Raw genomic sequence first — 9475 nt, 5'->3', positions numbered from 1 at the left:
TCCTTCTCCAGAACCATGTCTGCCTGCATACAACATGTCCCACCATGATGATAATGCACTAAACCTCTGAAATTATAAGCCACTCCAATTAAATGTTTTCTTTTATAAGAGTTGCCTAGGTCATGGTGTCTCTTCATAGCAATAGAAACCCTAACTAAGACACCCTGGGACCTCTAACTAATAAAAGAACTACCATCCAAGAGTTCATAGGTATTGGAACCTATGATTGGATCACCACCTGGGAAGTGGACCCTTACAAGGTACTGTGGCTCATTCTTTTCTTGTTATGCCAGATTGTTCATACCTCCTGATCGGTAGTGTCTTGTTGAGAAAACTTCTTGCCACCATTACATTCAGTGAGAATAAAGCCTCTCTGAATCTAAGGAGTCCATACCAAGCCATCCTAGTGATTTGCCCCTTATCAGAAGAATATATAATAACAGAAGAGAGTACTGAGAAACCAGGTGTAGGTGACCCCCTCTTAACAGAGTTAATGCTAAAGTTCCCTGGAGTGTGGGCTGAGACTACTCCCCTGGATTGGTCTCACATTGGCCACCAATTGTGTTAAACTCTCAAGCTCAGCCTTGCCTCTAACAGAAAAGTGTTGTTGTTTGTTTTTTACTCTTTTGGGGGGCCACCACCTAGCTCCTGAATAAATCACACATGGAGGCTTACTCTTAATTATAAATGTCTGGCCTTAGCTTGGCTTATTTCTAGCTATCTTTCCTTAATTTAAATGATCCAATCTGTCTTTTGCTTTTGGACTTTTACCTTTTTCTATTTCTGTATACCTTTTTTCTTTCTTACTCTGTTGCTTGTTGTGTAGCTAGGTGGTTGCCCCTGATGTCCTCCCCTCTTTCTCCTTTCCTCTTTCTTCTTTTTTCTCCCAGATTTCTCCTTTTATTTATTCTCTCTGCTTGCCATCCCTGCCTATCCTTTTTCCTGCCCCACTATTGGCCATTCAGCTCTTTTTTTTTTTCTGAGACAGGGTTTCTCTGTGTAGCTTTGCACCTTTCCTGGAATTCACTTGGTAGCCCAGGCTGGCCTCGAACTCACAGAGATCCGCCTGGCTCTGCCTCCCGAGTGCTGGGATTAAAGGTGTGCGCCACCACCGCCCAGGTCATTCAGCTCTTTATTAGACCCTCAGGTGTTTTAGACAGGCACAGTAACACAGCTTCACAGAGTTAAACAACACAAAAGAATGTAACACATCTTTGCACCATTAAACAAATGTTCTAGAGCATAAAGATGTAACATACCTTAAAATAATTTTTCTACAACAGTAAAGTAATACTCAATTTCTGGAGAAGCTAAGGCAGGCATTGGAAAGCATGTTAGCCATCTTAGAGATGCAGGAATTATGGTCCCCAGCCACTCACCTTGGAACACTCCATTACTCCCTGTTAATAAGCCAGGCACCAAAGACTATCATCCTATTCAGGACTTAAGAGAAGAGAGTAGATATTATTCACTGTACTGTGACAAACTCTTACAGTTTGCTCAGCCTATTGGATCCAGGAAAAACTGAATACACTGTCTTAGAACTGAAGTATTCTTTTTTCTTTTTTCTTTTTCTTTTTTTTTCTTTCTTTTTTTTTTTTTTTTTTGGTTTTTCGAGACAGGGTTTCTCTGCATAGCTTTGCGCCTTTGGGTTCCTTTTTCTTTCCACCTCTGGCACCTGTGAGCCAATCTATATTTACCTTTGATAGATAGACCCCCCCAGTCAGGGTCCAGTGGCCAATTGACCTGGATTAGACTGTGACAGGGATTTAAGAACTCATCTACTCTGTTTGATGAAGCTCTTAGGGTGGACCTGCTTGAGTACTTTGGCAAGGTCCTGTGCTGTTCCCTTTGGTGGAGGGGGCAAGTAGGCACAGAGTCAATGACACAGACCCTGGGAGGATGTTGAAACAACAAGCTCAGTTTATTCAGGAAGAGGCAAGCCTTATATACCCTGCACCCTGAGGGGAGGTCTGATGAATGTGCATCTGCTGGTGTGACATGGCTGCCTCTTATTGGTCCAGGTCATTTCCAGATCATGTCTCAGCTGCTGTTGCTACGACCCTTAGGTAGACCCAGGTTGGCTCTTGGAAAGTATCTTATTACTGGTTTAGGCCAGCTGGCCCTCAGGCCTGTTAAGGATGAGTTATCCCACAGAGTACCACCAAGAACACCTGCTTCTCACCCTCTTCAAGTATGTGGATGATCTCATCATCAATGCATGCACCCTGAAGGAGTGCCAGCAATCTATGAAGGATCCGCTTGACATGCTCCAGCTACCAAGTGTCTGCAAAAAGACCTAGTTTTCTGAAAAGGTACCTTATCTGAGGTAAAATAACTTATCTATGCTGTTGCTTAGATGATGACAACAGGACCCTGCCCTCCCTCAAGCAGATACCAAGTTATATTACCACAGGATAAAAGGACGGTGAGAGAATCCTTGGGTACAGTTGGATACTATAGACTATGGGTATCTAATTTTGCAGAAATAGAAAACCAGTCTACCAGAGCCTAGGAGGAAATGCTTCCTTAAGCTGGAAGGGCAAAGAAAAGAACACATTCCCAAAGGTCAAGGAGGACTTGATGTCAGCCCCAGTACTCAGGCTACCTAACATTACTAAACCTTTCCAGTTGTTTGTGGATGAGCAACACAAGGTGGTGAAAGGCATACTGTTCAAACTTTGGGACACTGGAGAAGGCCTGTGGCCTATTTGTCTAAATGCCTAGACCCTGATGCAGCAGGATGGCTATCTTGCACCTGGGCCATGCTGGTACCACACTGTTGTTAATGGAAACTGATAAACTAGCCGTGGGACAGGAGCTGGTTGTCACCACTCCCCACTCCAATGAAATGCTCCTTCAGGGAGCCTCTGAGCACTGGATGTTGAATACATGTCTTACCCATCATCAGGCTCTCCTTTCAGATGCACCCAGGATCCGATTCTATCTGCAGTATTCAATCCAGCGTCTCTCCTGCCAGACCCTGAAGAACAGCCAGTCCATGACTGTTCCCAGGTTATTGATCACCTGCAGTATGGATGACTGGACCTCTGAGACCAGCTAAAGTGGGGAACTAACAAGGCAACTCCACATAGTTTATCTGATAGTTAAAAGAGGTTTATTTAAAGGGATAGCTTACAACAAGTAAAGGGGTCAGTTACAGGATCCAGGGGAGGTGAGGTGCAGTCCAGTGTGGTTCTCTGGAGAACTCTGACTTGGTCAGCAATTCAGCATCCAGGATCAAGAGGGCCAGCACGTATGAATCTCAGGTCTTTTTTTTTTTTTTTTTTTTTTTTTTTTTTTTTTTTGGTTTTTCGAGACAGGGTTTCTCTTGTGTAGCTTTGCGCCTCTCCTGGAACTCACTTGGTAGACCAGGCTGGCCTCGAACTCACAGAGATCCGCCTGCCTCTGCCTCCCGAGTGCTGGGATTAAAGGCGTGCGCCACCACCGCCCGGCAAAGATTTTTTTTTTTTGGTTTTTCGAGACAGGGTTTCTCTGTGTAGCTTTGCGCCTTTCCTGGGACTCACTTGGTAGCCCAGGCTGGCCTCGAACTCACAGAGATCCGCCTGGCTCTGCCTCCCGAGTGCTGGGATTAAAGGCGTGCGCCACCACCGCCCCGAATCTCAGGTCTTAAGGGCTCCTGTTTCAGTCACGCCCCAGGGGCAGGCCATAGGTAGGTGTGGTAATTACTGGCTCTCTCACTAGGGGCAGTGCTTCAAGGTCAAAGCTGGAACAGCTACCCACTATAACCAGCCTCTCAGGAAAGGCAGACATGACCCTATTGACTGATGGAAGTGGCTATGTACCGTATGGAGTCAGGTCTGCAGGAGCAGCTGTGGTGACACTCACTGAGGTAATCTGGGTCCAATCTCTGTCTAAAGGGACAGCAGCCCAAAAGGCAGAGCTGATAGCCTCGAGCCAGGCTGTATGGTGGGGGAACACCTGCATAGTCAACATCTACACAGATAGCCGATATGCCTCTGCCGCTGCACACATCCATGGTGCTTTGTATCAGAAGCAGGACCTGTTAACCTCCTCAGGAAAGGAAACCAAACACTGTAGATTGAGTTTTTCTCTCTGGGTCCTGCCAAGTCCAGGCAGTCCCTTAACCCACTTATAAAATAAACACACAGACTCTTACATTATGTAAACTGCTTGGCCATTAGCTCAGGCCTGTCATTGTCTAGCTCTTACTCTTATATTCAGCCCATTTCTATTAATCTATACTTTGCCACGTGGCTCGTGGCTTACTGGTACCTTATATCTTCCTTGTCCTGGCAGCGGCGGCTGCAGTCCCCTCTCCTTCCTGTTCCCTCAGTTCTCCTCTCTGTTAGTCCCGCCTATACTTCCTGTCTGGCTACTGGCCAGTCAGTGTTTTATTTATTAACCAATCAGAGCAACACATTTGCCATACAGAACAGCCCACAGCAAAACACAAAGAGGAGCTCTCTGCTCTCATAGCAGTTATTTGGGAGAAACTGGTTGTTACCCATTGTCCAGGGCACCAAAAAGGGGACTTAGGTGAAGCCTGGGACAACAGATTTGCTGATGTCACAGCAAAAAAGAACAGCCACAGAATCAGTGGGACCACTGAAAGCACTGAACCCTCCCTCGATTCTCCTCCTGCCTGGTCAGCAGTGGTTCTCAACCTGTGAGTCACGACCCCTTAGGTCTACATTACAATTCATAACAGTAGCAAAATTACAGTTATGAAGTAGCAATGAAATAATTTTATGGTTTGAAGTCACTACAACATGAGGAGCTTTTTTTTTTTTTTTTGGTTTTTCGAGACAGGGTTTCTCTGTGTAGCTTTGCGCCTTTCTTGGAACTCACTCTGTAGACCAGGCTGGCCTTGAACTCACAGAGATCCACCTGACTCTGCCTCCCGAGTGCTGGGATTAAAGGCATGTGCCACCACCGCCCGGCATGAGGAGCTGTATTAAAGTAAGGTTGAGGACCACAGTAAGTGTCCTACATACACCAGTGAGGGAAAAAATTGGGCCAGACAGCAGGGGTCCACCAAGATAGAGGACTTGTGGGTTCTCCCAGATCGATACCCCATTCTACCAGAAGCCTTATGGCCATCCCTTCTCTCCAAAATTCATCAGAGTATACACCTGGGATCAATCAAATTGAAAGAGTTAATTAGAGACAGATACCTTCTACACCACCCAGATGAAACAGCTGAAGAAATTATCTGCTGCTATACCATCTTTGCCCAGGTGAACCCAAGAGGAGAACAAAACAACACAACACAACACAACACAAAACAAAACAAAATGAAACGAAAACAGCACCTCTAGGTGTTATGGAAAGGGGACTTAGTCCTGGCGAACACTGGGAATTGGATTTTCCTCAAGTTACTCCAACAAGATTTTGTAGTTTTTATAGTATTTTTTGTTTTGTTTTGTTTTGGCTTTTGCTAGTTTTTATAGTTACTTTTTCAGGATGAGCAGGAGCTTTCCACATTGGGTCAGAAACAGCTAATATGGTTACTAAAAATTTGCTGATGGAGATTATCCCCCATTTGGCTTCCCCTCCTCATTTGGGTCCAACAATGGCCCAACCTTCACATCCAATGTGCCTCAGAAAGAAGCTAAAACTCTAGGAATACATTGGAAATCACAGTGTATCTATAGGCCCCAAGGCTTAGGACAGGTAGAAAGAGCTAACAGGACTATAAAAGAAACATAGATTAAATTCTACCTCACCTCCCCAACAAGCTAACACCATTTGAAATAATGTTTGGCCGCCTGCCTCTACTTATTCCTACAAAGGGAAGGCCACAGACCATGGAAATGTCTAATTATTCTTTCCTTAAGTCCTTACAGGCATTGCAGCAGACGACCCAGGACATCCAGAGTCTCCCACCTCCACCACCATCCCTACCTTTTACTCGATCAGCACACAAGTTTCAACCTGGGAATTGGTGTGGGTTTCCTGCCTACCAAGCAAAACCTGGAACCTGGGAGGGGCTGTCATCCTGACCACCATTCCAATCTAAAGACCGACATGACCTGCCCCCCCCCAAAAAAAAATAAAATAAAAAATAAAAGTGGAGGGTACCCTGAGATCCCTAGTGCCCTCTGATGGTGCAGTTCATCTTGCCTCATACTCAGGCTGACATTGATGCTGGGAATTTTAACCAGAACTCCTATGTATGGCCAATGATAAATATTGAGATCTGGGATTGGGAATTGTATTGAACCTCAGATAGAAAAATAATTTACTGAAATGCTACCTCCAAACCTGTGTTTAGATTTGATCTGTGTGACTTCTTTGAAGTGAAGTCATGGCTGAGTGGGAAAGTTGTCATTCAAACCACCCAGGATGTGGGACTAAGGTCTGGGAAACAGCCCTATGGCATTCACAATTTTATGGGTGCCCAGCCATCATCATAAGTGGAAGAGGGATTATCATTGCTTCCTGGGCTGCAAGACTGAATCTGCCCAGGGCACGTACAAAGACCCAAACATTTCCATTTAGTGGGAAAATCCTTCCCAGGATTGTCACTCAGGTGTCAAACATTGGACCTGCAATTGGGATGAAGTAGGCACCAAATACTGGCTTACAGTCTGTACCTGGGACTCATGGTTAAATTTAGAGGTTTGGGAAATAATCCCAGAGCAACACATTTTCACAGCATACAGATCGACATCACCCATCATTTCCCCTTTTCTTTCTATTTAAAAGGAAGGTTTATAACTTCAATTTAGTAAAATTACATATAACAAAACAGTTATCAAGCAAGAATTATAGTTATAATATTTAGACTATTTGTATTTGGCAAAATTAAAGAAGATATCCTATTTTTCCTATATTTGTGAGTCTAAGGTTTCCTATCTACCTTATCTCTTATCATAACCAAGGAAAACCATAATTATAACTATCTAGTCTTCAACTATATCAAAGACCTCAGAAGGATACAATATTATCTAAGTAAACAGGAAGAGCATTGTAAGCAACCTCCAAAAATCTAGAATGACAGAGACAGCTGGCTACCTGGACAGCTACCCAAAGTTCTGCGTCGTTGGGGCATTCATTCTTCAGTCCACAGATCTAGAGTCTCTCAGTCACTTTTGTGTCCTGCAGAATGTCTGGCAGTCTCCTCTGTGAAGCAGGAACCCGAAGGACCATCTGGCCTTGTAAAGTTCAGTGGTCACCTTCCTATGGGTCCCGCATGTCCAGTCGATACAACATTTTGTCAAGCAGTCTAGGCAAGAACAGTTTCTTGTTTTACCATGAACAAGATAAACTGCATATGGAGTGTATGCCCATCTTTCTCTTTGAATTAATTGGTGCTGCCAGGAGCAGATGTGTTTCATTGTCCAGGAATGTCTCAGTTTTTAAAACATTTTAAATGCCATATTCTGTAGGTCTTTGAAGTGTTTGAAGATTACCTACCTAATTGAAATATATCTATGTATACCTAGATATCTTAACATGACTATAAGTTTGACTATCATAGAAGAATAATTATTAGTCTGTATTTCTAAATTATTCTTATAATTTAAATGTTATATAAACATAATACCTTAAGTGAGAGTAGATATATATATTATAATAAAATCAACTCTAAATTTGTATCAATAAACTAAAATCCATAGCAATGTAAAACATTTTTAAACAAGCTGTTGTTCTTTAAAAGTACGTTCATTAATTTACCCTTTCATCCTATCATATCTATATTGTATCTCTCTTTTTCTTTAGAAAGATATTGACTATGACCAGTAACAATTTGTAACCAACAACCTAAACAAAGACAAACATCCATAATCCATTTTTTGGGAATATGGGCATAGTTTTCTAGGCTACTTCCAGCTGATAAAGTGTGCTATATTCTTATGGGGATCCTGAGAAAATTAAGAATTATGGTTAAATCCTGACTGGAGTACTCTGTGATGCTGTATGCTCTGAGCCAGTTGTTGTGAAGCTGTTTTTGGATGTTGGATCATTTCGGCCTCTCAGGGGGTCTTCCTTGATCAAACCATATTAGCCTGAAAGCAATCCATAGGTTCTCATCTTCTGTGGAAACAAAAAACAGAACCTCTTTTTCAAAGCCTCATATGATAGGAATTCCCACCACGACCCCCCAAGGTCGAGCATGCCTGGTGGGACACTTCGTCATTTCTGCCTAGTCATTTCCAGGTTGTATGTCCTGTGTGACTCACGACCCCTTGACTTCATTGTTGCGCAAAGCATGGGCACAACCATGTGATCTATGCACATGTGTGGAATAGCCATGTGGGCCTGTGTGTGCAGGTGTGGCTTAGCCTTTAAAAGCTGGTTCCCATGTTCCCCCACCCCCTTCACACACGTATCCTTTCAGCATTCCTAATCACATCTATCCTTCTCTCCTCATCTTAATAAAACTCATGTTAGTGGATTCTGTCATGTTTCGTGACTTTTCCTCCCAGGGTAAGAGCACTACTAAAAACCAACAATGTATCCTTAGACATAAATTTTGAAATCAAGATATCTTTAAATCAGCAGTGGCCTCTGAGCAGATCGAACTCTGTTTGCACACTTTGCTCGGCTCCTTCCGGCAACCATGTCTGACAAACCCATATGGCAGAGATCGAGAAATTTGATAAGTAAAAATTGAAGAAGACAGAAATGCAAGAGAAAAATCCTCTGCCTTCAAAAGAAACGATTGAACAGGAGAAGCAAGCTGGCAAATTGTAATGAGGCGCATGCCACCAATACAGGCTGTACATTCCACAAGCATTGCCTTCCTATTTTACTTCTTTAGCTATTTAACTTGGTAAGATGCAAAGAGGTTGGATCAAGTTTAAATGACGGTGCTGCCCCTTTCACATCAAAGAATCGGAACTACTGACCAGGAAGGCCTCCCCTGCCTCTCCCACCCTTCTGTCGGTCTGGCTGGCAGGGAGGGAAAAGAACTTGTATGTTGGTGAAGGAAAAAGTTGGGTGGGAGGTGGTGAAATACAGAGTAAAATTCAAGGTGGCCCAAGGTGTCGTGCAGGATGTAAAATGCAGTTTAATCAGAGTGCCATTTTTTTTTGTTCAAATGATTTTAATTATTGGAATGCATAATTTTTTAAATTTGCAAATAAAGTTTTAAAACCTGAAAAAAACGATATCTTTAAAATATACATATTGATTTAACTCAGCAGCTTTTACAATCAAATTTTTTTCTGCTGTTAAGAATTTCAGCAACAATATAATCCAGATTCTCTGTGTGATTTCCATCTTTACCTGGTTTATTTTATATATTACTTTTATTTTTTCTTTAAAGACCTTATTTTTTAAAACTTTATTTCTTTATATAACTGTCTATATTCCTTTTCCTCTCTCTTTTAATTCTACATACATTTTTATACACACTGTAAACTGTTTAGGGATTATCTCATCTGAATCTGCCTTATTGTGAATTTATTGCTTTAAACTGCAGTGGTTAGTACTGAAGCAGCAGCCTTGGCTGCTGACTCCGCCCATCCCAGCTTTTCAATGT

General features: G+C 42.7%; 1 pseudogene; it reads left to right on the top strand.

Annotated features, from left to right (window-relative positions):
• The first annotated feature begins 8551 nt into the window (after positions 1 to 8551).
• On the top strand, positions 8552 to 9098 carry LOC121827540 (thymosin beta-4-like; annotated as a pseudogene).
• The last annotated feature ends 377 nt before the right edge of the window (positions 9099 to 9475 follow it).

Source organism: Peromyscus maniculatus, chromosome 2 (genome assembly GCF_049852395.1).
Source record: "Peromyscus maniculatus bairdii isolate BWxNUB_F1_BW_parent chromosome 2, HU_Pman_BW_mat_3.1, whole genome shotgun sequence".
NCBI classification, from domain to species: Eukaryota; Metazoa; Chordata; class Mammalia; order Rodentia; family Cricetidae; genus Peromyscus; species Peromyscus maniculatus.
This window is presented reverse-complemented; position numbering and strand designations above follow the sequence as displayed.